We start from the raw sequence: 27,346 nt of genomic DNA on the forward strand, positions 1-27,346 counted from the left end.
TGGGGCCGGAAGAGAGAGAGAGAATATCTGTTTTATATTTTGGACCTTATCATCTGCTATAAAGATAGCTCTGTGAAGTTTGCTTTTTTTTAATGTTCCAGGCTAATATTTATATTTTTATTTATATTATTATAGTCTGCCTTTATATATTTGGCAGAAATCTGAAATATTTATGTATCAGTAACAGACTCAGAAGCAAGGCGCTAAAAACAGGAAAAAAATAGCTGTTGAGTGTTAGACTCCTGCAATGCTAGAGATTAGAGAGTAAAGCAATAGCATTTGACTTAAAAGAAAGTTGTGCTATGCAGCAGCTTCCCACTAGCTATTTTACATTCGGTAGTGTATATATGTCGATGCTACTCACACTTTGCCCTAGCTTACCCCTCCCCCCACATCCTCAAGTCTATGTCTACCTCATTCTATGTCTACCTCATTATTCCTGTCCTGCCCCTAAGTTCATCAGTACCTTTTTTTTTTTTAGATTCTATATATATGTGTTAGCATACAATATTTGTTTTTCTCTTTCTGACTTACTTCACTCTGTATGACAGACTCTAGGTCCATCCACCTCACTACAAATAACTCAATTTCATTTCTTTTTCTGGCTGAGTAATATTCCATTGTATATCTGTGCCACATCTTTATCCATTCATCTGTCGATGGACACTTAGGTTGCTTCCATGTCCTGGCTATTGTAAATAGTGCTGCAATGAACACTGGGGTACATGACTCTTTTTGAACTAGGGTTTTCTCAGGCTATATGCCACTAGTGCAGTATTGTGAAGCAGTTATACTCCAATAAAGATATATTTAAAAAAGAAAAGAAAGCTGTACACCTTATTTTGGTGTCACTTTTATGGCAGTCTTAATTATTTGGCTTCCAAGTGCCCAGAAAACATTTTAAGAGGGAGCAAGTACCTCAGAAAGAAAGAAAAAAAATATAGAATAAGTAAAAACTTGCTCAGCTAGTAGTGTCATAGCCCAGCTGTTAAGGATACAAAGGGTACAAAGGACCGTACTGTGTCAAAGCAGGTGGAGACCACTATGTGCCTTAAAATTGTCACAGTGAAGAATCTTATCTTTCTAAGTTTAAGAAAATAAAAAGAATAATGCAGTCTAACAAATACTATCCTGACTTCTTAAAATATAGCAATATTTGGACATTGAAACTTAAATTTAGAATTGGAAGATCCTTTGCTCTCCATTCTATTTTTTTGTCAGTTTTCTGAAGGCAGACTTTTCATTTTTTGTCATTAATTTTGACTTTTAGCTCTCCCACCTGTCTTTCTATACTTTTTTCTCTTTTTTGTCATGTCAGTTCCTGCTGTTAAAATATATTTTACTCTTTCACTCTTTTTATCTTGGTTTCCTTTTTTCATTGTGCTCTTTTAGTGTTCCATTTCATAGACTCTTTTTCTCTGTGTGTGTGTGTGAAAGCTTTCATCCTACTATAACATGAAATTCGATTTTTAGAAACATTTTTAAACTTGGTTCTGTACATTACAATTTTGCACCTTACTCACCGGTGTTCTTAAGCACCCTAATCAACATCTAGTGTAGATTAGAGCAATAGACTAATTTGGTCCCATACTACTAAGAGAGTACTCACAAAAATCTTCTGAATTACAATGGTGATGGAGTAGAGCATGTTAAGAATGAGAATTAGGGAGAAGATTCATTCCCTAGTTTAAGAATTTTTCTTTCCAGAAAACACATTTGAGAATATCTTCTAATTTCTTCCTTTTCTTTAAAAGAAAAAAAATTGTTTTTTTAAATTTTTGATTTCCAGTACACTGATTGATTATATTAATATTTAAATATAAAAAGAAATGAGTCATTCCCGTGATTGAAGAATGATTTTACTTACAAAAAAACAGTTTCTTGATCATTATCTTGTGAATAATGAACATAGTTGTGAGTATAGAATATGATGGATTTTTTTACCCAAAAAATATGTGCATATTACATGTTATTTTTATGACAACATTTTCAAAACTGTCAATGATTATGTCTACCTAGACCTGTAAAAGCTATTTGAAAATGAATTTTAAATAGAAAAAAGTAACTTTCTATGTGTTAGACTACCTACTTCATAGATGCTTCATCTGTGTAGGCAGAAAAAGACAGGATAATCCACATCTATTCAGCATCATTAAGCTACATAGCAACATCTCAGTGTAATGGAGAGAGATGTGTTCAATTAATTTTTTTAAACAAAGATTCATGGAGTAGTTACTATGAATTGAACCTCTCATAGTCTTAATGGGGGAGAGGAAGACCATACAATAGTTACACTAGAATGTGGCAGATCACACTCATTAGCACTGGCAGCCCTGTTGCTGAGGAGCTCAGAGGGACATATTCTGGTTTTGGAAAATCAGGGAAGGCTTTGTGGAGGAGCTCACATCTATACTGAGGGATGAAAAAAGTGAGTGAGTAAGAGAAGAATCAGCAAGTATACAGGTACAGATAATGGATATAAGAAAGCAATGGTAATTTGAGCTCAGGGTCTGTATTTAGATGGGGAGGGGGCAGAGAGGAGGGAGGAAAATTGGCAGGAAGGTTAGTAGCCAGGAGCTGCCTTCATTTATCATCTGGAGAGGCCAGGCAGGTCATGCCAACAAGTTTGGGTTTCAACTTGTAGACAGTGATGAATCTCTTGAGGATTTTTAAGTAAGTAAGTGACAAAGCCCAGTTTATGTTTGGAAAGACCGCCACGGTTAGCAGTGCAGATGATTGATTGGTGGGGAGGACAGGAAGGGAAGAAAGGGGACCATTTATGAGCCACACAGTATGTCAGGAGAGATATGCCAGTTGTCTGAAATGAGGCAGTGGTTACAATGCAGATGTAAAGGAGAGGACAGATTTGTAGGAAATTAGGAAGATGGTACTGGCAGGACTGGATAAGTGAGAGAGAGACTATGAAATTTAATGGGGAGTGAAGAATCGATGATACTTTCTAGGCTTCTGGGATGAGTAAGCACGTGAAGAGTTTACTGTTGGGTGAGATAGGAATATAGAAATAGGTTTGAGTGAGAAAATGAGTTCACTGTGAGCCATCTGCAAAAGGGAAAAGTCAAGAAGGTTTGAATCTGTGGGTCTGAATATAAGAAGCAAATTCTTATCCAGACAGAAAAAATCAGGAAGCATTATATAGAGGGGTAAATGCACCTGACTCGAGGCACTGGGAGAGCACAGCAGGGCAGACACTGAGCCTGTAAAGGTTCCCGGGAAAGGGGATGGGCTGGAGAGGTGGGAGGGATGACAGAAGGGAATTCAGCTTCTACCCGCAGCGTAGAGACGGGCATTTCTCTATTTTCTTAATTAGTTTTATTCTGTGACCCTTGATTCAAGCTAAAATAGATTCTATCTGCAGGAAGAAAAATGTAACAAACCCTGCCCTATATTCTAAGCATGTCCAGCCACATGAGCAGAATAATTTTTATTTCAGCAACACTGAAAAGAGGAAGCAGTAGAGAGAAAAGGAAAAGGCAGACCATCACAACTGATTCACCAATTCCACCTGAAAAGCACAGGTAAGTAGTTTAGAGGAAGGCCATCTGGAGATTTATGAAGATATTGTGGTAAGTAACATGATTTACCCAACACTTCTAGTGGTTTTTGTCATTCTAAAATTAAGACTTGCCCGAGAGGCAAATCTGTGTGTGTGCTTTACGGTGGAAGCTTGTCAGGAGTTATATTAATTTAATATATTAATATAATCTTTTATTATGAATATATTAAGAGCAATGTCCTCTGTGAGCTTCCTCCTTGCTTCCTTCCCTTTTCTCAAAGCTCTCCCTCAACACACATCTTATTCAGCATCACTCTTAATGATAACACACATCATCTCCCTTTACCTGCTTCTAAACTCTCTTCCTTTGACTGATTTTTTGGAGGAAAAACACAGAGCCAAAGGGGGAATTATTTAGTATCAAATGTGATTCAATACCTTCGAAGCATTTTATCCGACAGTAATCCAGGAATCACACCCACATGAGTCTTCTACCTACAAAACAAATATATTTTCTGCAGGGAAAAAAATCTCCAGCATGTTTGGAAAACTCCAGTTCTCATCTTTGATCTACCCATCCTTATGTTGCTAGGGTCCCAAATCCAGCTCATGGGTAGATCAGACAAAGCACCCTGTTCATGTTCGTTCCTCCACCTTCACCCTTGTCATCTCCAAACCTTCTAAAACAAGTAATGGCAGCTACGACTTGGCCTTTTTCACAAGGGTTGTCAATTAGTGGGTGATCAACAACTGTCTAGTGAGTAGGTGAGAAGCTACATATGTGAATGGATTAGGTTGTATCCTTCCTTGTCATTCTTCAAGCATAATAACGCACAAATGCTAAAAAATTAATAGCTGCAGTGTAACTGTTATGTGCCAGATATTATGTAGGAGATTCACAACAATTATGAAAACCAAATAATTTTGTCCAGTTTTGAAAGGTAGGAAAACTTAGGCTCAGATAATGTTACCCAGATAGAAGGTGCTAGGCCAAGATTCAGAACCTTGATTTTCTGACTCCAAAGTGCATGTTCTTCCCAATAGAGCTGAGAAAGAAGGTTTATGGTCAATAACTAGTAGATATCTGTGTTTCCCGATTGGTCATCTAAATTAAAATTATGATTGCCCAGTCAAAGTCCTACTGATCCACCATCATTTACCTCCTTTTCCCCCGAGGGACTTCCCATCACTTGTTTGTTTTCCCTGAACTGTAATTCCCCCTTCTTGCCACGGCTGCCTCATAACTTCCTTGTCACGTCATCAGAGCAGACTCTTCTAATCATCCAACATGGAGATGCTCTGTGTGTTTGTGTTTCCCTAGTCCTTCACTCCCACTGTGATCAATATAAGCTCTATGAGGGCAGGGGCCTTGTTGATCTTGTCAGCATGCAGAACAGTGCCTGGTATATAGTATGGACCCCAGAACAGAGTTTGCTCAATGATAGAAAGGAAAGTAAGGCGGAGTAAAGGAAGAGAAAATGATTCAATAATCTTGTTGAATAATTGCCTAGATTTTTCAATTCCAATATGGGAAAATTGCATTGCCCATATAGATATTATTTTTCTGTGTGTGTGTACACATGCATGTGCATGTGCCATGCTTAACTAAGTAAGGCATGCCAATTTAAAAAGTGTTTCATCACAGCCTTTTATTAGGTGTAATAGGGCCTCTCTCATGAGGGTGTGATTTGAGAAATAGAGTAATGCTTGCTTGCAAGAAAGAAAAAGTATATGGGGTATGATTTTTGCAATTGAAATGGTTTTACTTGTATTGAAACATTGTCATTAATTTTTTTATTGATTCCTCCTATTAGAAATTTAATTTACAAGGAGGAAAACTTTTGGTGATTTCTGTGTTATTTCTAGAATATATTAACAATTTACACAGTTACTGCATGTCCATTCCAGTGTTAAAAATGACCCCAGACTCATTTGTTTAAAATTTATAATAATTTGACAATATTTTATATTAAGAGAATAGATATTCTTCTCATTCTGAAGATGATTAGATAGAGGAAATGGAAAGCTAAAATAAATCACTCAATACCCATTTCACTATAAATGATATGGAAGTCCAATTTTCCTGATTATTATGCAGTGTTCCTAGGCTATGAGCTAATAGTAGTAATTTTCATTGCAAATAACATGATGGTGTAAACACAGCACATAATAAAGAAATCAAAGAAATTAGAAAAATCTCACACTTTTTTTTCACAAATAATAGTGTTAGATACATTGAGGTTACTGGTGTTTATGAATACATAAGACTCTGGACACTCATGTATTTTCTTTAGCTATAAAGTTATGTTGTAAATATTAATTATATTGCTTTCATACACCAAATTTTGATCTTATTTTCAGATAGCTCTCCACTTTAAGGTATTAAATGGTAGCTCTGCGTCCATTGCCATCTTGATTTGTACCATTTGAGTATACAAATTATAAAATGTGTATTTACTGTACATTTTTCTATTGTCATAAAAATAAGAATGAAACAAAACTACAAATACTGATACTAATGACAAGATGTTGAATACTCGTTCTAGAGATTGAGAAAATAGAGGGAATCATTAGGCATGGCCATTAGCAGCAACTTCTCAGCCTCAATTGAGCCTTCTATATTCAGTCTTCAGGAAAAGAACAAAATTATAGAAAATTAGACATATCTTTGAAGAGGTTGCCGTTTAAAAGGTGATATATTATTAGTGATTTCACACTTGGTACGTATCTGAAAAGCTATTATTTGAAAGTAGTGAGTCAGTATGTATCTCATTTTCAATGTAAATGCTACCTTTTTTACTCCTAGGTCACTCCAACCCGAGGGGTACAAAAGTTGTGTCCTATCTTTTACACACACACACACACACACACACACACACACAAATAAAATCTTAGTAAATCCTTTCCTGCAGTTCCATCATTTAGGCTCTGAATTCCAGAAGTGGGCATAGTTTGGCACAAAATCTACCCTTTCGCTTGACCTCCCCGCGTACCTGGTCCCATTGCCCACCAGCCCATCCACCCAACTACCTGAAAAGCAATATTCTTTGGTGATCATGTATACATGTTCTGAGTCTGGACTGCTTGGATTTACACCCTGACACTGGCATTTATCAGTTGCTTGACCTTGGGCAACTTAACCACTGTGCTTCAGTTTCCCCATCTATGAAATGGAATAATTAGAGCACTTATTTTTTGAGGATCAAATACATTAACACGTCTAAATATTTTAGAAGGGTGTTCACCACATACTATGCCATTCTTATTACAAGTGTTTTTCAAAATGTAGGCATCCACATTTTTAGGAGTCTTTTCCTTAATATAAACTCGTCTTTGCTGTTTAGCAACTAATGAATTTAATTACGCGTTTCCAATTTCACACAACTGGTTGAACAGCTTTGATTACCTTTTAAGAGATAAGCTATGTACCCTCAGAGCAATTGAAGCAATGTAAAAATATACTAAAATTAAAAAGAAAAAAATATCCGGCTGCTCAGTGATTCTTCTGAACTCCCATGGAAATAATAAATATGGATAATCAGAAAGTACCTTAAATATTCTCTAGTTAGAAGCCAGATCATGGAGGCTTTTAAAATTAAAACAAGCATCTTGAATTATTTTCACATGCAAAGCAGAAAAAAATACACACCATATTGAGTTCAGATGCAATAAGCTGTACATGTGCTACAGAGCTCCATGAGAAATGCAGTTTTTACGCTGGCTTCACGCAAACTTTACAGTTGCAGAAAATAAGGATATGGCAAAAAGCAATCTGGAGATGTCACAGCCAAATCAATAATTAGGAGGAAAGGTGACCACCTCCTACTCAAATATCAATACAAAATATATTGAAATACTGATTAGTGTGAAGAAATGCAATATGTATTTCAGAATATTACAATGAACATTTTTAACAAGGCATTCACCCAGATTTAGGAAACATGAATAAGAAACAACTTTAGGGCTTCCCTGGTGGCGCAGTGGTTGAGAGTCCGCCTGCCGATGCAGGGGACACGGGTTCGTGCCCCGCTCCGGGAAGATCCCACATGCCGCGGAGCGGCTAGGCCCGTGAGCCATGGCCGCTGAGCCTGCACATCCGGAGCCTGTGCTCCGCAACGGGAGAGGCCACAGCAGTGAGAGGCCCGCGTACCGCAAAAAAAAAAAATTAAAAAAAAAAAAAGAAACAACTTTAATTTGCACTTCTATTTCTTTTTGTTTTGCCTATAAGCCTATACACTCACTTGGATTTAAGCCCTGAGAAAATCACCATGTTGCACAGGGTAGTACAGAAAACCTGAATGCTATTATACGTTAATGACCTGACAGCCAAAGTGAGTTTTCAACTAATTTCTTGAAACATTAGTAGATAATTTTCCTAGGAGTTGACTACCAAATTCTCTAAGATCATGATTTCTCCGTGACTTACCTGTTTTACTCAGATAGTCTTTCCAAAACAATTTATCCAGTTTAATTATACTAGAACATGGTTCAGATAGGACCAAGACTATAAAAATAATAAATCAAATAGCTTTGTTTTGAAATTTCCCACCTTCTCATTTTCTTTCAATGCTTTTTTGCTTTGCTAAGCCTCAGCTCCCTGATCACAGATGGAAGACCGATTCCAAATTCCTAGGTGAAATTCAGTTGTTAGAAAGAGCAAACTAGAAGCTAGGTCTTTTATGCTAGAGTCATGTGAGAGCTAGTGAGTAGGAATGAATCAAAGAGGAAAGAAAATAAAGTTGCCAAAATCGTAACTTAGTAGTAATATAGAGACCATGTTAGAGATTCTGCAAAAGCTGAATTGGATTCTAAAGAAGATCCAAGTCAGTAGATCAAGTCAAAAGTGAAATGAGGATGCTCAATACAGAGGAAATATTCTAGGTTCTGGGTCTAGTTAGATAGAGCAAGAGGAGTTGTTATAGGAAGAGGGACATCAGAGAACATTAAGGTGAATATGACATATCCAGATTAGCAGATTATTAATTCTCATGAAAGGAGATTCTGACACTTAGTCAAGGCTAAGGGCCAAAATAAGCTGGAGTATCACTTAGGATGTTTTGATTATTAGTAACAGAATACCTGATCTACTACACCATAAAACATTAAAGAAGTGTATTGTCTCATATATGGAAAAATCGAGAAGTAGAACGTCTTTAGCCAAAGCTTGATGTGGTGACCTAATGGTATCACAGAAGACTTAGTTCCTCTGCATTTACTTGTCCTGCCTTCTGTATTCCTTCCTATGATTTCAAGATGCTGGAAGAAATTCAGAGGACTAGTTCATTCACTTCCGACAGAAACAAGAGAACATCTTGAAACCTAGGATTCCAAGCAAAACTTGAAACTGCCAGAGTAAATATCCTGGTGTTTGGTTTTCCAATCTGCAGCTAAAGAATAAAGATCACTGAAATAGCCTAGTCTTGTGGTTTGTTCTTTCCTCCAGTCCTCTTCAAAACAAAACAGAAGAGGCTTCAGGGACTCTGCACATACTTAAAGCAGAAATGCAAATCCTTTCCCAAGATTATATCGCAATCAGGATATTGAAAGAGTACAGCCCAGCTAATTATATTGGACTTAAGTTTTGCTCTACCAACATCCTGTTGTACATAAAAGTTCTACTCTTCTCATTTGATCACAGTGGAATTCAACACACATTCTTACATAGCTGCATGATCCAGGTTGGGTCAAAGAGTATGGACGATGGGAAAGGGGAATCTTTCATGTATGGGTATTGTGAGTGAGCAATTCTCTTTCTGCTGGGGTTTCTAAGAAGTTATGTGTGTCCTTCTTGTAAATAACTTGGAACTGACCAGACTTTTGCAGCAATACAAGATATTTTTTAAGCTTCTGGGGCTGGCCATGACTAAAGTAAACATCATTCTTAGAACACTCAGTCATAGGAATCAATAAGCTCTCCTTTTTTCCTTAAGATGGTTTGAATTTCTATCATTTGCACCTGAAAAAAAAGTCCTAACCAATAAATAAACTTATGTCACATATGACAATCTCCTCAATAGTGCTATGAATAATTACCAGTCCTTTTTTGGTCCCATACCAGAATCATTTCCTAATAAAACTAAGTAGTACAACAACTTTACATTTTCTTTCTCAGCAAATTTCACTGCTGTTTGGATGCTAATTTTCACATCATTGGCATGGACCAGCATTCCATAGGCAAGTCCCAAATTTTACATTCTGCAGTATTCACATAACCACCACAAAGCAGCAGACCACCTGATCCTACAGAGAAATGTAAAATTGCATAATAATAACAGACTTTAAAAGATGAGCAAATTAGAAAATATTTTTACTGACCGAAGTTTTACCCAATTTCAGAGAATTAAACATTGTTCCCTTCTGTAATTTTATCTATTTTATACTGTAATGCCAACTGAAAGAACAACCAAATGTAAAAAATAGGGGCTGCTGTATCTTCCACGGGAACAGGAGATAGTCACAGTCCAAATCACAACCTCCAAAAAGAAATTAAAGAAAAATATTATTGGGACCAAAATGGCAAAAGGTGACAAGAACAAATGCAAACTCCTAGAGACACTTTAAATAATTCAGAGGTCCTTCAAAGTAGGGAGAACAGCTCTAAAAGGATCAAAGATACCTGGAATGGAGGTGTGAGCAGAGTACAGGTGTCTAAAGCAAGCCTGAGAAGTGAGGGAAGGCTAAATAAGAAGATTCATACATACATCATCTTTTCAGGAAGCAAACAAGAAGACAGAATACACCACAGTCATTGTGGTGACAGCTAATCAAAGTCCATGAAAATAATTAATAATGGTGAGATATATCATAGACACCTGAAACATAGGGCTTTACTGTGAAAACTCAAGCTGTTCTGCTTACCAGACATGGGAAAGGTAATAATGAGTGGAAACATTTACGAAGGAGACGACAAAACAGAGGTGATGAAGATGTGTCCTAAGCTTCCACTGCTTTAGTTTATACCTCTCAGCTTTAATATATTTCAGCAGACACTTCAACCAGATATATGTGCCCCATTCAAACTTAGTAAAAGTCAGAAAGAAATAAGCGTGGATGACATACTCATAGGTAAAAAAAATTAAACATGTAGGAAAAGAGCAATGTAAGAAGGGCGAGAAAACCATCAACAAAGTGAAAAGGCAACCCATTGAGTGGGAAGAACCTATTTGCAAATGATATGTCTGTTAAAGGTTTAATATCCAAAATATACAAAGAACTCATACAGCACAATAGCAAAGAAAAACAAGTTGAGTTAAAAATGGGCAGAAGACTTGAACAGGCATTTTTTCAAAGAAGTCATACAGATGGCCAACAGGCACATGAAAAGATCTCAACATCACTAATCATCAGAGAAATGAAAATCACCTGGTCAAAGTTAATAGACCAATGACAGAATGGGAATCTGACATTTACAATACCTAAAATCAATGAGGGGTAACTTTAGAATATATTAGAAATATATGATACAAGAAATTTCTGCATATTTACAATGAAATGTATGATTTCTCATTAAAAACATAAAAAGGATATGAACAGGAATTTTGTTGGAAGGGAAAGGAAAAAGGCTAATAAGTATATGAAGTATAGAAAGAGATGTTTACACACATTAATAACTAGAGCAATGCAAATTAAAACAATAGTGAGATATGAGGATACAGGGAACTACATGTGCTGTCTGGGAAGAGAGACAGGTATAGCCATTCTGGAGAGCAGGTAAAGTGACTTTGGACTAGAGAGTAAGACTATCTCCACTGCTTCTGGACTTCAATTTTAAAAAATACATAATAAGCTTAAAGTAATGATTACATAGCAAAAAGAAGCGCAAACCAATGTTTTTGAAAATATTGATTTTCAAAGATGGATAAGGAATTTTACAAAGATAATGTTCTATTTCTTAAGCAAGAGTAGGTTTTTTTCATAGTTATTCTTCATTATATGTTATAAATAACAATGCATATGTTTTAAATGTTGAATACAAATTTTAGGGGGAAATGGGAAAATCTGCATATCTTTGTATAGCAGTATAGAAAAAAAAACTGTTGAGTAGTATAAAACTGTTAAATAAGTTACCTTAAAGTAACTTAAACAGTGCATTATCATTACAAACCCACAGAAAATTACTAAACTGAAAAATTCACACAACACTGAGAAGGATTTAGAGAAACCAGAACTCTCATTTATTGCTGACAGAAATGGACATTGGTGCAACTACTTTAGACAACCCTTTGGCATAATTGACTAAATCTGAACACATGTATATCCCACAATCTAACCGTTCCATTCCTAGGTATATATTTTTATGGGAAATGTACAAAAATGCCCAAGGCAACACTATTTATAATGGTCAAAAAATACCCAAATGCCTATTAACAGCTGAATGGATAAATAAATTGTTGTTTAGTCACCAATTGAATATGATACAGCACTGAGAAAGAACAAAGTACAACTACCCAGAACGAGGAAAAGGAATCTCACAAACATAAAGTTGAGGGAAAGAAGCTACAAAAGAGTGCATGGTATATGATACCGTTTATATAATGTACAAAAACACTAGTTTTAGAAGTCAGGATATTGAAGAGAGACTTCTAGAATGTTGGTGGTTTTCTGTTTAACGATCTTGTGTCATGTACAGTTATGACCCATGATCATTTATATATAATTCTTCAATAAGACATTTTATCAAAAAGACCTTGCTAAATAGACTTATAATCACTAACTTAAGATTTTTTTAAGAAGCATCATTAAACACACGGCAATGAGTCAAAACTCTACCATCCTTCCCACATAAGTACAATCATTGACACCTGAAGGTATGGAAATTTAGTCTTCTTTCAAACTGCTCACAAAATGTAGTTCAGATATGATTATTCAAATTATGCATGCCTCTTTTCATTTGATATGGCACTCTGTAAGCAAATGCTTTTATTAATAAAAAGTATAAACTTCGTGTCACGTTCCATCTGTCTTTGTTCCTATGTGAAATTTCATTTACCAAAGAACTTCTTTGTTTTCAGTCCTTTAAAGAATAAGCAAAACTATTTTAGCTGTTAGAATAGTGGTTACTTCTTGGGGAAGGAATGGAGCATGAGGGGGCTCCTAGAATGCTGGTGTTGTACTGTTTTCTTATCTATATGCTGCTCACATTGGTGTATTCACATTTATAAACTTTATTTGCTTTATATATATATATGATTTGCACATTTTCTGTATCTGTGTTATAATTTAATAAATATTTATATTTTTAGAAAAACAAGCTTAGGAGAGGAGATTGGTGGAGGATATAAAGGCTATTGACATTTTCTCTGTCTCTGTGCTATATGAATGATTAAAATACCACATCTTATTTTGTAACTTAAAAAGGTAAATAAAATTACATTTAAGTTAGTTAAAAAATAAAAAGCATCCTATGGGCATCCTGGGGACAAATCATGCAAATGAGAAAATAAGAATAATATTAAAGTCTTGCACATAATCATATGTTTAAAATGAGTGAAATAATGTTTATGAAGTCCTTATGAAAAAGAAGTGCAATTCAAGACTTTTTTAAGACTTTTTATATTCAGTCAAGCTGACATTTTAGTATAAAAGAAATAAATTTATGAATATGCAAGAAATCAAGGAATAGAGTCCAAAAGCCTGTTTTTAAAATTTGATTATGAACTTCAAGGAAAAAAATCAAAATTAAGATCTCGATAACAGAGAAGCCACAGTTGGAAAGTACCAGTGATTAAAAAAAAATACACTCAGATATAAAACTAAGATTTGCAGAAAATAGAAAAATTAGTTATGAAATTGAGCATAAATGTTAGAACCACAGAATACATGTTAAACCGCAGACAACCAGGAAGTGATGAAAGGAGGGTGTTGGAGGTACACAGCAGAACTGACACAGTTTTTATATTAAAAACATGCCTGGAACCTGACTTGGATGATGAAACGAGAGCTGAGGTGACTTGTGTGATCTCAAGGCAGAAGCTTTAAGAAATTGTATGCAATTTGCATCTCTTTCCGTCTGTCCTAGTGACTGGTAGTCCCACATGGCCTGGACCCTGGGGCTAGAACAACATGTACTGTCAATCCATGGGTTGCCCATTAAAAACAAGTAGCATGAATGAGAGATAATACAAACAAGTGTAAACTATTGTTACAGAAACATGTTTATAAAACATAATATTCATTTAAATGTTTTGCACTTTGTATATGGTATGCACAATTACAGTATTTTGTATATGTTTGCATTTTTACATATAAAAACAAATAGAAATATCATCTTCAGCCATTGAGATTCTAGGATTATCTATTGCTGCCACTTTATCTAGCTGCTTGGGGCTCTAAAATGTTCCAAGGCACAGTGCTGACTTCTGGAACCTGGCAGAAAAATAGGCCTTCAGTATTCCTGCATATCAAGAAAATATTAGTTGACAATCAAAAATCATCAAACATACACAGATTCTTGCCTTCAAGAGTGAGAATGATCAAAAACCGAAACCAAAAGATTGACAATCACGTGGACTTTAGATACTGAAATTATCAATCAAAGAATATAAAATGTGTAACTGTGAATAACCCAAAATGCATGTGAAAGAGAAATAGAGGAAATAAAGAGAAGGCATAATGTATCTCTAATCTGAGTCTGAGAAAGAATATATAAAAGGAAAAAGAGAGAGCTCTTGAAGAGATCATGGCTGAGAATTTTTCAGAACAAATGAAGATAGGAAGCCAGGAACACAGAAGGCATGTAAATGACTAAATATACATCTACACCTTGGCATATATTCATAAAACTTAAGGACACCGAAGACAAAGAGAAAATTTTAAAGCAGGCAAAGATAAATGACAAATCACCAGCAAAATGAAGACGACTAGACTTAAGGTGCCTTTTAAGCAAAGATGGAAACTGTTAAGGTGGTGGAATGCTCTCCTTATATAGCTAAGAGTAAATAAAATCAGCCTCTAATTGAGAACGTAGAAATACTATGTTTGAAGAAAAAATATTAAAAAATTATTTTTAGATAAAAAACTAAGAATTTACTAAAAATAACCAATTCAAGTAATAAGCTCACCCAGAAACACCTTCACTGACACACCCAGATATAAAGTCTAGCTAAATATTTGTGTTCCTGTGACCCTGTCAATAAATAAATATAATTAACAATGAATGTTTCTATAAAATAACAACAGAAGGATAGTCTAAGGTGCTGTTAAGTTGGTAAATCTATAGATATATTTAAATAAATATTGCTTTTTTAAATTTATATAATTTTTAAATAGCAGTGTTGAAGGAAAGTTGTTCAATTATTGAACAATAATAGCATGTAAATTGGGAAAGGCATAAACAGATATATTAAGTATTAAAATGTTCCCTTGTTGAAAGGTGAGTAAAATATGGATTAACTTTATAAAATTTAAAGGTAATCATTTAAATAATAAAAATAGAGGTAGAAAATTGAATAAGAAAAGGAAACTGAAAAATGAAATCTTGCTATTTGCGACAACATGGATGGATCTAGAGAATATTATGCTAAGTGAAATAAGCCAGACAGAAAGACAAATACCTCATGAACTCATTTATATGTGGAATCTAAAAAACAAAACAAAAGGAAAACAGACTCATATATACAAAAAACAAATGGGTGGTTGCCAGAAGGGATGGTGGAGGGAAGGGTGAGCAAAATAGGTGAAGAGGATTTACAGGTACAAACCTCCAGTTAGATAACAAATAAGCATAAGGAATATGGTCAATAATATTGTAATAACTTTGTATGGAGACAGATGGTTACTAGACTTGTCATGGTGATCATTTCATAATGTATGCAAACGTCAAAGCATTATTTAGTACACCTGAAACTCACATAATATTATACATCAACTATATTTCAATTAAAAAAAAAAAAAGTAGTTTCCAACCACCCTTGCCCTTCTCCTGTGAACTGTTGTTAGTGACAACCATCATGTTGTACTGCCCTATATAAGTTGAGTTCCACACCAGACACTCTTTTTAGACTTTAGTACTTGGATAAATTTTCTCTCAAAAAAAAAAAAAAAATCAATGTACTTTCATTTCTTAGAAAAGGCATTTTCATCTATTTTCACACTGAATTTGCAGTTGTTAAGGAGAAATATGTGAACCAATGTTTCTCTTTGTGTCCTGGTTGTTAGGAAGCTCAGTGCCAAATTTAATATTAAATTATTGTACTATGGTAATAAAGTTTTTGCTTCCTATAAAAAGAAAGAAAAGAACACTGAAAAATTCAGAAAATGAGAGAAATAGAAAATTATAGAAATAGGGAATAATTATTATAAGATGGCAGGGAAAAAAATAGAGACAATTGAAAATCACAATTACACTAATTGGGCTGAACTCAGCAGTGAAAAGCCAGAGTTGTTGAATTGAACAGAAAAAACTCCATTACACTGCAAAACATTAGCAGAGGTAAAGAGGATCAGCACGTAATGGCAAAATGTGTATTTAACAATTTATAAAAACTTTTAAATTTTATCTAACAACATACGAGGGAGGAAGAAAGGGAGGGAAAAAAAGAGAGAGGAAGAGAGATTGAGAGAGAGAGAAGAGAGAGCAAGTAAAATTGACAAAAGTATCATCATTCATGTTACTTTATTATATCTATTTTAAAAATAAGCAATTTGAAGGCTCTGATCACACCATTGCCAAATTAGAACTAATAATATATACAGAATATTGTACCTTCACACTTGAAAAATATACATTTTTTCACGCACATATAGAATATTTATGAAAAGTGATGGTGTGCCATGTCATAAAAGTAGTTTTTAAAACTTTCAAATATTTGCTAATATTGGAACTTGTTTGATGACGTTGCAATTAAGGAAGATAATGATAACAAAGGATGACTAGAATAAAACTACATTTGGAAATATAAAAATTAACACATGCAACTCGTGGTTTATAGAAGAAATCACTATGGAACTTAGGCAATTTTTAGACATTTAAAATAGAGAAATACTAGGTATCATAACTTGGAGTGTTGGGTAAATGGACAGACTAAAATTCTTGCATTAGGAAAGAAGTGTAAAAATTAATGAGCTAAATATCTATCTTATGATATTAAAAATAAAAAAACAGACTAAATCCAACCAAATAAAAGGAAAATAATAAAGATAAGAACAGGTCATAATGAAGTTGGAAAAACAGATGACAAATAAAGTCAAAAATTAGTTTCTGGGCTTCCCTGGTGGCGCGGTGGTTGGGAGTCCACCTGCCGATGCAGAGGACACGGGTTCGTGCCCCGGTCTGGGAAGATCCCACATGCTGCGGAGCGGCTGGGCCCGTGAGCCATGGCCGCTGAGCCTGCACGTCCGGAGCCTGTGCGCCCCAGCGGGAGAGGCCACAGCAGTGAGAGGCCCGCGTACCCCAAAAAAAAAAAATTAATTTCTTTGAAATGACTAGTAAAGTAAATAAACCTTTGATAAGATTAAGATTAATCAGAACTGAAAGGAGAATGGGTAGAATTAAACACTATTAAGAATGAAGTATTGTACATAAATAATGCTACAGAGGTTAAACAAATGATGAGGCTATTATGAACAAATGTATGCCAATATATTTGAAAATACGTGAAATAAATTCCTAGAGTTCCTAGAATTATTATTTAAGTAGAAGTTGATAAAAACTGATTTAAAAAGAAAGAGAAAATCTGAACAGCCATAAAACCATTAAATACATTCAGTCTTCATTTGAAATTCACGTGCTGACTGTAAGCAGTCCCGAGAATTCTCATTATTTCACAGCATGGACGAGGCATGCATGGACTCTGTGGACCACAGCCAGGAGCCTGGGCAAGATGAGAGTCTCCAGAAGGGAGAATAAGCCCTGTCTCCACTTCATGTCACATATATTTGAATTAGTTTAAGGGATGCTTGCGAATGCATAACTTAATTAACAAAAAATGTTTCAAGAAATCCCCAAAAGAACAGTACAGGGAGGTCATTCTAAGACCAAAATCTGCAAACCAAGTGCTATAGGGAAAACCTTGAACGCCAGGAATGCTGTCATCAGTCAATGGTTTTGTTCCACTTAAGCTAGTCAGATCTTTGCTTTGCTATCAAAAGGGGCACGGACATGAGCCTCCAAACCATCCTGATGTGTCTCTCATACCCTGGGGAGACTCAGTAATTGTAAGTCATTCTATTGGTTCTGATTGACACAAGCTCCTAGTGGGTTTCACGGTGTGCCTGGGAGTTGAGATGTTTGCCCACTATTTTCTGAGAGTGGAGCATCAGTGAGAAGCCATGCAGCTGGATCAAGTGGGATGTGGCATAGCCACACTTAGGAGGGATTCAGATTTATAAGGCATTGCCTAAAAGCTTTGTAGAAAGATATTTCAGGCTGTTTGTATATGTCTGTAATAGAAAGAGGAAATATTTTATTTACTTTCTTCCCCCTACTCATCTCCCAGGGTCAGGGATTTTTATATCCAACCAGCTAAAGTCTGAATGCCCTCTTGGGAATGAGACAGACTGATTTTCCTGTGTCCAGAATAATGAATTGAGTAAGGACATAAAGCCATCATGTGGTTCTCATAAGCAATCTATGGGGCTGAGAAGGGGGTCCATAAAACCAAATGAGGCAAACTCAGTGTCCAAGGTCATGTCTGCTCAGGTGTCCTTGTTTGAGCAATACAATCTTTGCCTCCACCTACTGAGGTTAAAGCAAGCATTTAAAAATTTTTCCTTGTATCTTCAGAGATCAGAAAAAGCACACACACGCACACACACACAGTAGATGTTACACATATTTAACAACACTGCTATGAAAAGGAGGAAGACGTACTGTTTCTTCTCAAAATTTTTTCATTCTCCACTCCCTGATTCATGGGTTTCTAGGAGTACTGCCAAGGCAGAAGGGGTATGGCCATGTGAAACTTACAAGAATTTGAAGACAATCAGATCATTTGTCCTTGCTTGTATAATCACAAATAATAAAGGCTTTGAAAATAACACTGGCATTCTTATCTGGTTGCATTTTCTTGGTACCTCTGAGTGTACTATGTGGGCTACACCAGAAGTAATAGCTCTATGTTCTTGATTGGGCTTTGTCGGAAAATACTTTGACTGAAACATAGTCCCTTTACTTGGACATACATGTGTGTGATGTCAAGATTTAAGTTCATGAACAAGTTATTATATCCGGTTTCATATAGATGTATTTTTAGTATTATAGCCCTAAGTTCGTATCCAGTAGCCTGACAATTTTTAGGCTTTTAGTGTTGGCCCACGAGTCTGTGTAAAGACGAATTTCAGTTAGTGTTGAGATGATGTGCTCTGTGTCTAGAACACTTTTGACGTTCAGCCCACTTTGCAGAGCCTCACTGCTGTGGGCTATTGGGGGTCCATCATTATGTTGGAAGGCTGCATTAGTCCACTAAATGCATCCTCTTTGTGTCTAAAGGTGGATTTGTTAGGGAGGCCAAGGATGCAAGGCCCTGTTCGGCTCTTATTTGGAGGTTCCATTAGAGAGTCATGACTTGTAGTGAGACAATCTCTGAATCTACTGGGCAAGCTATATATAGGCCCTTTCATGCAGAATCCTGGAGGCTGAGGGGTACTGATGGTCTATTGCCAAAGGTTCCAATCAAAAAGCTGTGAGGCCATACACAGATATGTGTAATATCGTGGGTTCTGAAGGAGGTATGGGCTTAAGGACAGCACTTGAGGTATTAATGTTTGGATTCATTTCAAGGCCTCTACCTCAAGAGATTAGGCTTTCTGTCTGTTGGCATGGTGCAGAGGCCGCAGCAAAATTTCCGCTTGTGCTATATGCTATCTGCAACATCCAAAGAAGTTGGTCAGGTGTTGGACCTAACTTCTTTATACCTGCTGGCTGAAGAACCAACAGTTCATCTCTACGAGTTGTATGAGTCACTGAGGGCTGCCATAGCAAGATACATAAACTGGGTAACTTAAACAACATGCATCATCTTCTCACAGTTCTGGAGGCTGGGAGTCCAACATCAAGGTGCCAGGGTTGGCTTCTAGTGACACCCCTCCTCCTGGCTGGCAGATGGTGGCCTTTCCTCTGTGCATGTGTGGAGGGAAGAGGATCTCTGCTGCCTCTTCCTTTTCTTACGAGGACACCAGTCCTATCGGATTAGGATCCACTCTTATGACCTCACTCAATCTTAATTACTTTCCATAAGACCCTATCTCCAAATACAGTCACATTTTGGGTAAGGGTTTTGAGGTCTGAATTTGGGGAGGTACAATTCAGTCTATAACATAACTATAAATTACAGTCCAGAAAGTTCCCAGGGTGGTAACTTGGTGGTACCGTGGACTTTGGCTTCATTCAAGGTTGATCCATTTTGTCACTTGTGCTAGGATGGCACATGATGTGATGTAAGGAGTTTTCTCAGAATTGTTACATTCAAAAATCATCATTATAAGAAAATCTGAACATACACTGAGTCAGTATTGTTTTACTATTTGTCCAACTTATTAATGATTTGTCATTCACATGACTTAGTTTCTTTCTTCAGAGTCACTGTTATTTCAGTGTGGAAACGATAACCACTATAGGCCTCTACAGTGTGGAGTGGCTCCATTGTCTGGTCAGGGCTGTTAAAATCAGCTATAACTTGAGACAGTGTTTCCACTTCCACTAATCCCTCTGTGAAAAGACCAAATACTGTTTCTTCTAGTCTGAGACATTGTCTCAATTGTTCAAGCTAGACAAGCATCCCAGTGACCATTCTCAGTCATGCATTACTCTGACAGAGGTCACCAATAACTATATCCAATCAAGATATTTTTGCATTTAAGCAGCTGGAACATTTGTATCAACAATATAGAGAACCTTTTGGAAATTCCCTGGCAGTCCAGTGGTTAGGAATCTGTGCTTCCATTGCAGGGGGTATGGGTTCAATCCCTGGTTGGGGAACTAAGATCCCTCAAGCTGTGTGGCAGGGCCAAAAGCAAAACAAAACAAAAAAGAAAAACAACAAAAAAAACCCAAAACAAACAAAAACCAAAAACAATATAGAGAACTTTTAGTTCCAGCAAGTCTTCACTGCTGTCCTTACAAGAAGAAAATCTGGATAAATTGAAAATCAACAATTTTTCTTGAACCCGAAAAAGAATTGAGTTTGCAGACAAACCACTACCCTGAAATCTGGAAAGAGAGGTAAATCCAGAGAATCACAACCAAGATCTGCTTATCTGGAGCACAAGTCACTTGAACCATGAACTGGTAAGATTTAATTGATAATGTTGACAATTGTTGGAGACTAAGTATGGACTAGAGTAAGATGAGAAGCTCCTGGGGGCTTTAGCCTTGTAGGAGACCCCCACACTTTTGTGGGCTTTACTTCCCGGAACCCCATCAGGTTCTCAAAATGAAGATCTGAGAATTATTCCCCTCCTGAATCTGCAGGGACAGAGGGAGAGTAATCCTTGCAAAATATGCCCAGACCTTCTCCATAACAAAGCCCTTCCCTCCAAGAGGAAAAACTTGACCTGAGCCTTATCCCAGAATCATAGGAAGGACATTCCTCTCACTCCAGCCCCCTCTGTCCTTCCTGTCTTACATTGAGAGGAGGGATTTTTCTAAAGGCTATACAAGAAAAAAAAAAAAAAAATCACTTGTGAAAGTCACCAGCCAAAGATTAAGGCTCACTATAAGAATGAGACTTAAATGGAAAATTACAGAACATTCACCCCCCACACACACACTTTGCCACCACACCAACAGGGTTCCTGTTGATCACAGATGAAATTGCTATAAGACACATTCTTTCCGTAGACGGGTATGTAGGAAAGCCTGAAGTCCAGAAGGGAGACAAAACCAAGGATGCTAGAGAAATTTGAAATCCCTGGCACCTATAGCTTGATTAAATATGAAACAAAGCTCAGATCCTGATAAGATCATAAATTCTCATGGTAGAGGCCTGTTTACCTCAATTCTTATTACCTGATATAACATGTCTAGAATTCAACAAAAAAATTACTAGCTGCACCAAAAGGCAACAACAACAAAAACAGTCTGAAAAGACAAAGCAAACATTAGAACCACACTCAGATGTTGGTATTATCAGGCAGAATATCTTAAATAACAGTGATTAATATGCTAAGAGCTCTAATGGGATAAAATAGACATGCAAAAACAGAGGGGTAATGTAAACAGAGATAGAAATTCTGAGAAAGAATCAGAAGGAAATGCTAGAAATCAAAAACACTGTAACAAATTTAGAAATGCCTTTGGTGGGCTCATCAGTAGACTGAATAAGGCCAAGGAAAGAATTGGTGAGCTTGTAGATTGGTCAATAAAAACTTTCCAAACAAAAATTCAAAGATAAAAAAATGAATAATTTGAAAAAACCACAGAACTACTAAGAACTCTGGGACAAAACAAAAAGGAATAACGTATGTATAATTAGAATACCAGAAGGAGAAGAAACATAGAAGAGAGCAGAAAAAATAATTGAAGAAACACTGGTCAAGAATTTTCAAAAATGAATGACAAACTCCAAACCACAGATAGAGGAGGCTTAGACAATAGCAAGCAGAATAAATACCAAAAACTACTCCTAAGCATACCACATTCAAACTTAAAAAAAAAAAGACAAAGTAAAGAGAAAATTTTAGAGTCTAGGGAAAAAAAAAACAAAACTGATTTCTCATCAGAAAACACAGAAGAAGAGAGTGGAGTGAAATATTTAAAGTGTTGAAAGAACAATCTACCAACCTAGAATTTTATACCCAGCAAACTTAGCCTTCAAAAACGAAGAAGTAAAGACATTGTCAGACAAACAAAAGCTGAGGGATTTTATAATTGATAGACCTGCCCTATGAGAAATGTTAAAAGATTTTCCTTAGGCAGAGGAAAATAATATAGGCCAAAAGCTTGGGTCTATATAAACAAAGAAGAGCATCAGAGAAGAAAGAAATGAAGGTGAGATAAGATCTGTTTTTCTTTTTTTTTTTTTTTAACATCTTTATTGGGGTATAATTGCTTTACAATGGTGTGTTAGTTTCTGCTTTATAACAACATGAATCAGTCATACATAAACATATGTTCCCATATGTCTTCCCTCTTGCAGATCTGTTTTTCTTATTTTTAATTGATCAGCTATGTAGCATGGCCGAAGAACTGCAAGTACAGTCCAGACACAAAATACAAAATAAAAGCCATATAAAATCTGGTCTCTGGCAAGTTCAAGAATGTTTGAAGTCTTCCACCTGCGAGGCAAGTGGGGGACCAGATCATATACTTAATCTTTATTCCTGATCCCATCTCTGTAATTTTTTTGAAGTTCAGTCCAGGTTTTTGTATCGACATGCTGAGGATAAAGTAGACTTTCTTGGGATGGAGTTGGTGAATCAAGAACTTTGTTTTATACATGTTAGGCTTAAGATGTCTATTAAGTAGTCATTGATGCTTCAATTCAGGGAGTCTCTTGACATAACTATATTAATAAAGCAAAATTCAAGACACCACTGATAGTGCCATAGATCATAACAGATATTTGGCAAACTTCAGTTATTTGGTTTTTTAATGAAACAATTAAATAAGAATAGATGGAAATTTGATGTTTAATGATGAAACACTGCAAGAATATATATTAATGTCAGGATATGACACTATAGCCACAATTATGACAAGCTTTAGCAAACAAATTAAGGTAAATAATGTGTATAAAATATGGATATGGTGAAAAATTCATTAAATCTTGTTGTAGCCAGATTTGGTTCATTGAATAGCTCCATTGATGCATTAAGAAATATAACTCAAAAGAAAGTAGTTTTTCAGAGCTGGAATTCCTTATATGTTAGCAAAGTGAATGTTTCAATATTATACTCCCCTTCTCTCCCAGCCTTCATTATAATAATTCAGAGGAGAGACAATTTAAGACTTTAGCCAAGACAATAAGAGATTTACTGGAGAACAAGGGAGCCAGATAATAAAAATTAGTGAGTTAAAAATTCACAATTTGATTAGGTGAAACACAGGGGATTTTTTAGGACAGTGAAACTATTATGTATGGTACTGTAGTGATAGATGATGACATGCATTTGTCAAAAGCTCATAAAACTTTATATCACAAGGAGTAAACATTAATATATCCAAATTCAAAAAAATTACAAGGTTGAGGGAGCTCAGAATGAAATGCAGAATGTAAAAGTTATTAAGTATATTACAAATGTGTGACCGAACCTCACTGTGGAGGGGTGGCAGGGAAGAAAAGCTGCTGACCTAAGTAACTTTAGAAATTATTGGACCTGTAAGACTAAAGGCAAAGGAACTGTGTGTAAGCTCTACTCTAGTTGGTAAAATTATTTCTCATGTGGACATGGGTTAATAATTCTGAAAATGCTATGCATGTATACTGGAATTAAATAAAACTAAACAGATGTTAGATGTGGGAACCAGGCTTCTCACCATTGGAAAGGGAGATTATAGATAAGCAAGAAGGAAGGCTAGAATAAACCTTGTAGAACAGGGTTATAGTCAGAGCCATTAGCCTGAATTCATGTTTGGCTTAATACATAGATGGGTAGATTTAGAAGTTATTATAGGTATATGTATAAACATAGACTGGGATACACACGTATATTTCCTAGCTCTGCCGGCTGAAAGATCCTAGAAGAAATAACACTCCAGTAAAACAAGCACAGTTAGTATCCAGATCTTTGTTTCTAATACTATTTTCCAATAAAAGGAACCAGGGCTCCTCAGAGAAATCACTGATTCTAGGGCTGGGGCAGAAATCTACAAGATGATCCTGAGTTCAAGATCGTCTTTTAGTACTAGAAAGTAAGGAAGTGCTCAAAAACCAAGATGATGGGGGCATGCCAAAAGTACACTGGAGTCAACCTAAAAGAACTCTCGATGGCCAAAGTTGGAACAATTTGAGAAAATATATAAATATGTAGTACTGGATTATCACCTAAAGAATAAACTAAATATCCACAAATCCATGCTGATGTATGTAAATGATCGAATAAATAAATAAAGGGGAGTGAAGAACACATTTTCAGTATGGACGAATTCCAAATAATTTATGTAAAGACTCTCCCATCAAGAGGTAGGGCTTCATTCCCCACCTCTTGAACATGAGCTGTGCTTAGTAACTAGTTTCCAATGAATACAATATAGGAAGGGGGGAAAATAGCTTTGTGTGGAAACCTTACAAACATCACTTCAGCTTAATTGAAGTTAGCATCATCAATGATGTCATGATGATAGCATGTACCTTTGATATGATGTAATGAGAATGACACTTCCTTTTTTAATCTTCCTCCCCAAACCCATAACCTCCATACAGTCATGAGAAAAACAGCAGACAAACTCCAACTGTGGGACATTCTTCAAAACAGCTGATCGTTTCCCCTCAAAATTGTCAAGGAAATACGTCTAAAAATCTGTCGGTCCAGATGAGCCTAAAAAGACATGATGACTAAATATAATGTGATATTTATATTTAATATAATTTGGATGGGATTCTGGAAAAGAAGGAGGACATTAGGTAACAACTAAGGAAATCCGAATAAAGCATGGAGGTTAGTTAAATACAATGTATCCATATTGGTTCATTAGTTGTAACAAAAGTACCATGGTAATGTAAGATGCTAACAATGGGGGAAACAATAGAAGTATACAGGGGTTCTTGGCACTGTCTTTGCAATATTTCTATGAATTTAAAACTATTCTATAAAAAGTTATTAAAAAGTTAACACAAAGAGAAATAGTAATATGAACATTCCTATATCTATTAAAGAAATATTCTACATCATTAAAACCTGTCCATCAAGAAATAGTGTAATAGAAATTCATGAAAATTAGCCTGGTAAACACTTTGTCATTTTTTTCAAAATTCAGTTTCAGTGTCTTCTCAATTCTGTAGGCTTTCTTAATGTATTATTTATGTCCCTTTTCTATTCAGTTTTATACTTATTGATATATCTACCTATGTCCCAGTTTTACTGTAAGTTCCCAAGCAGGGACTATGATTAATTTTCTCTACATAGCCAGTGTCCAGCAAACATAAGTACGTGTAGTTACCGGTATGTGCTTATTAAATGTATGGAGATTCAGATTATGGAAGAAAAAGAACTAAAGCCAAAGTTACTGGAATAGAGGAAACAAGAAGATAAAACAAGAAGACAGAGCCAAACAAGGTTAGAGAAGATTAAGAACAGAAAACTCAGTATCACAGAAAACAAGAAGGGGGAGTTTCAAGAGAAAAGGTCAGTAGTTTCAAATGCATCAAAGAGAAGATGGGGAATTTTTATTAAGATTGAGTGTTGTGGTTGAACCATGTCACCCAAAATAGTACGATCAAGTCCTAACCCCATACCAGTGAATGTAACCTCATTTGGAAATAGGGACTTTGCAGATGTAATCAAGTTAAGATTAGGTTAAACTAGAGGAGGGTCCCTAATCCAGTGCTTTGTGTTATAAGAGAAAGAAGAGGAAGATTTATTCACGTAAACACAGAGACAGCACACAGGGAAGACAGCCACATGGTGATGGAAGTAGAGATTGGGGTGATACCACTGCAAACCAGGGAATCACAAGGATTGACGGCAACTACAAGAAGCTAGAAAAAATCACTGAAGGATTCTTCCCCAGTGGCTCTGGTGGTGGTCTGGCTCTGCTGACACCTTGACTTCAGATTTTTGACCTCCAGAATTGTGAGAAAATAAATTTCTATTGTTTTAAACTACCCAGTTTGTGATCATTTATTATAGTAGCCCCAGGAAACCAATACCTTGAAAGGGACTAAATGATTAGAGAGTACTAGGAGTGTTCCAGATAATTGTTTTCGAGGGAAGACAAAAGCCAAAATTATGAATAGCTGGGAAATGTATGACAGGTAAAGAAAATAATTACGTGATCATAAACCAGTACTGCAAAAATTTTTAAGTGGTCAATCCAAAAATAATTTATGTTAACTACACATCATAGGCAAGACTCACTTTATTTTCCCCAAGAAATTATTATTTCCATCTTGAAGTACATAACTTATTAGATATTTTTAGGATAACTTTCAATAAAATTACAGTCTACCAAAATGCAGCTTAATATCATTATACAAAATACTGTGTTGAATCTCTATGAGTCCTCATTAGAGACTGGAAAAAGACCGATTCTAAGAGTTTCCTCTGTCCAGAGGAAAAATTGATGATGAAGTTTTTGGAATAATACACACTTGGAGTCAAAAAGGTGGTGAGTCCAGTGTTTAAATATTCAACTGTGGGATCAGACAGTTTGGGTTCTAATATAATTAAATAAGTTGCTTAACCCTCTCTGAAATTCAGCCACCCTATGTGTAAAAAGGGAATGATAGAACTATCTCGTAAGGTTTCTGAGGGAGTTAAAGTACGTAATACAGTACACACAAAATACACACAAAAATTAATCATTATTAATTATTAACAGATTAATAGTGTCTGGAAGGTTGAAGCAGTGTTAGTGCAGAGGCAATCAAGTGACTTTGCTCACAGATTTCTAGAAAAGCCTCATAAATGTGCAACTACGTTGTGTGTTGTACCCTCTGGTGAATGCCAGGAAAAAGGACATTAGGGAAGGGACAACCAGTTTTCTCTGAAGGCTTTTAGAGCTTTCTGCACGTGCTCCATATGCTTGAATAAGTTGCCAAGGAGACAGCAACTTGTTTTTTCTTCTTCCTCTAAAGGGTTGAAACATTTGGAAGAGCTTGCAATCTAGTTTTAGAAATGCACCTAATAAATGCAATAATTAGGAATTGAGGCCATATGTGTTTTCACTTCCTTACAACTAGAATTAAACAAATCCAGAGTCACTGTTCTTCACTTCTATGCAAATTATTAAATTGG

General features: G+C 35.9%; 2 protein-coding genes across 2 annotated transcripts in view; one reads left to right on the plus strand and one right to left on the minus strand.

The window, feature by feature from the left end:
- The window catches only part of KCNT2 (potassium sodium-activated channel subfamily T member 2), a 413,914-nt gene that overhangs the window by 378,784 nt on the left and 7,784 nt on the right, over positions 1–27,346 (minus strand). The window lies entirely within an intron of this gene.
- The window catches only part of LOC101271984 (complement factor H), a 125,022-nt gene that overhangs the window by 1,384 nt on the left and 96,292 nt on the right, over positions 1–27,346 (plus strand). Inside the window, exon 2 of the mRNA XM_049708179.1 lies at positions 3,452–3,536. The gene's annotated coding sequence lies outside the window, so the exon portion shown is untranslated. The remainder of the gene's footprint in view (positions 1–3,451; positions 3,537–27,346) is intronic.

This window comes from Orcinus orca, chromosome 1, assembly GCF_937001465.1.
Source record: "Orcinus orca chromosome 1, mOrcOrc1.1, whole genome shotgun sequence".
Taxonomy (NCBI): Eukaryota; Metazoa; Chordata; class Mammalia; order Artiodactyla; family Delphinidae; genus Orcinus; species Orcinus orca.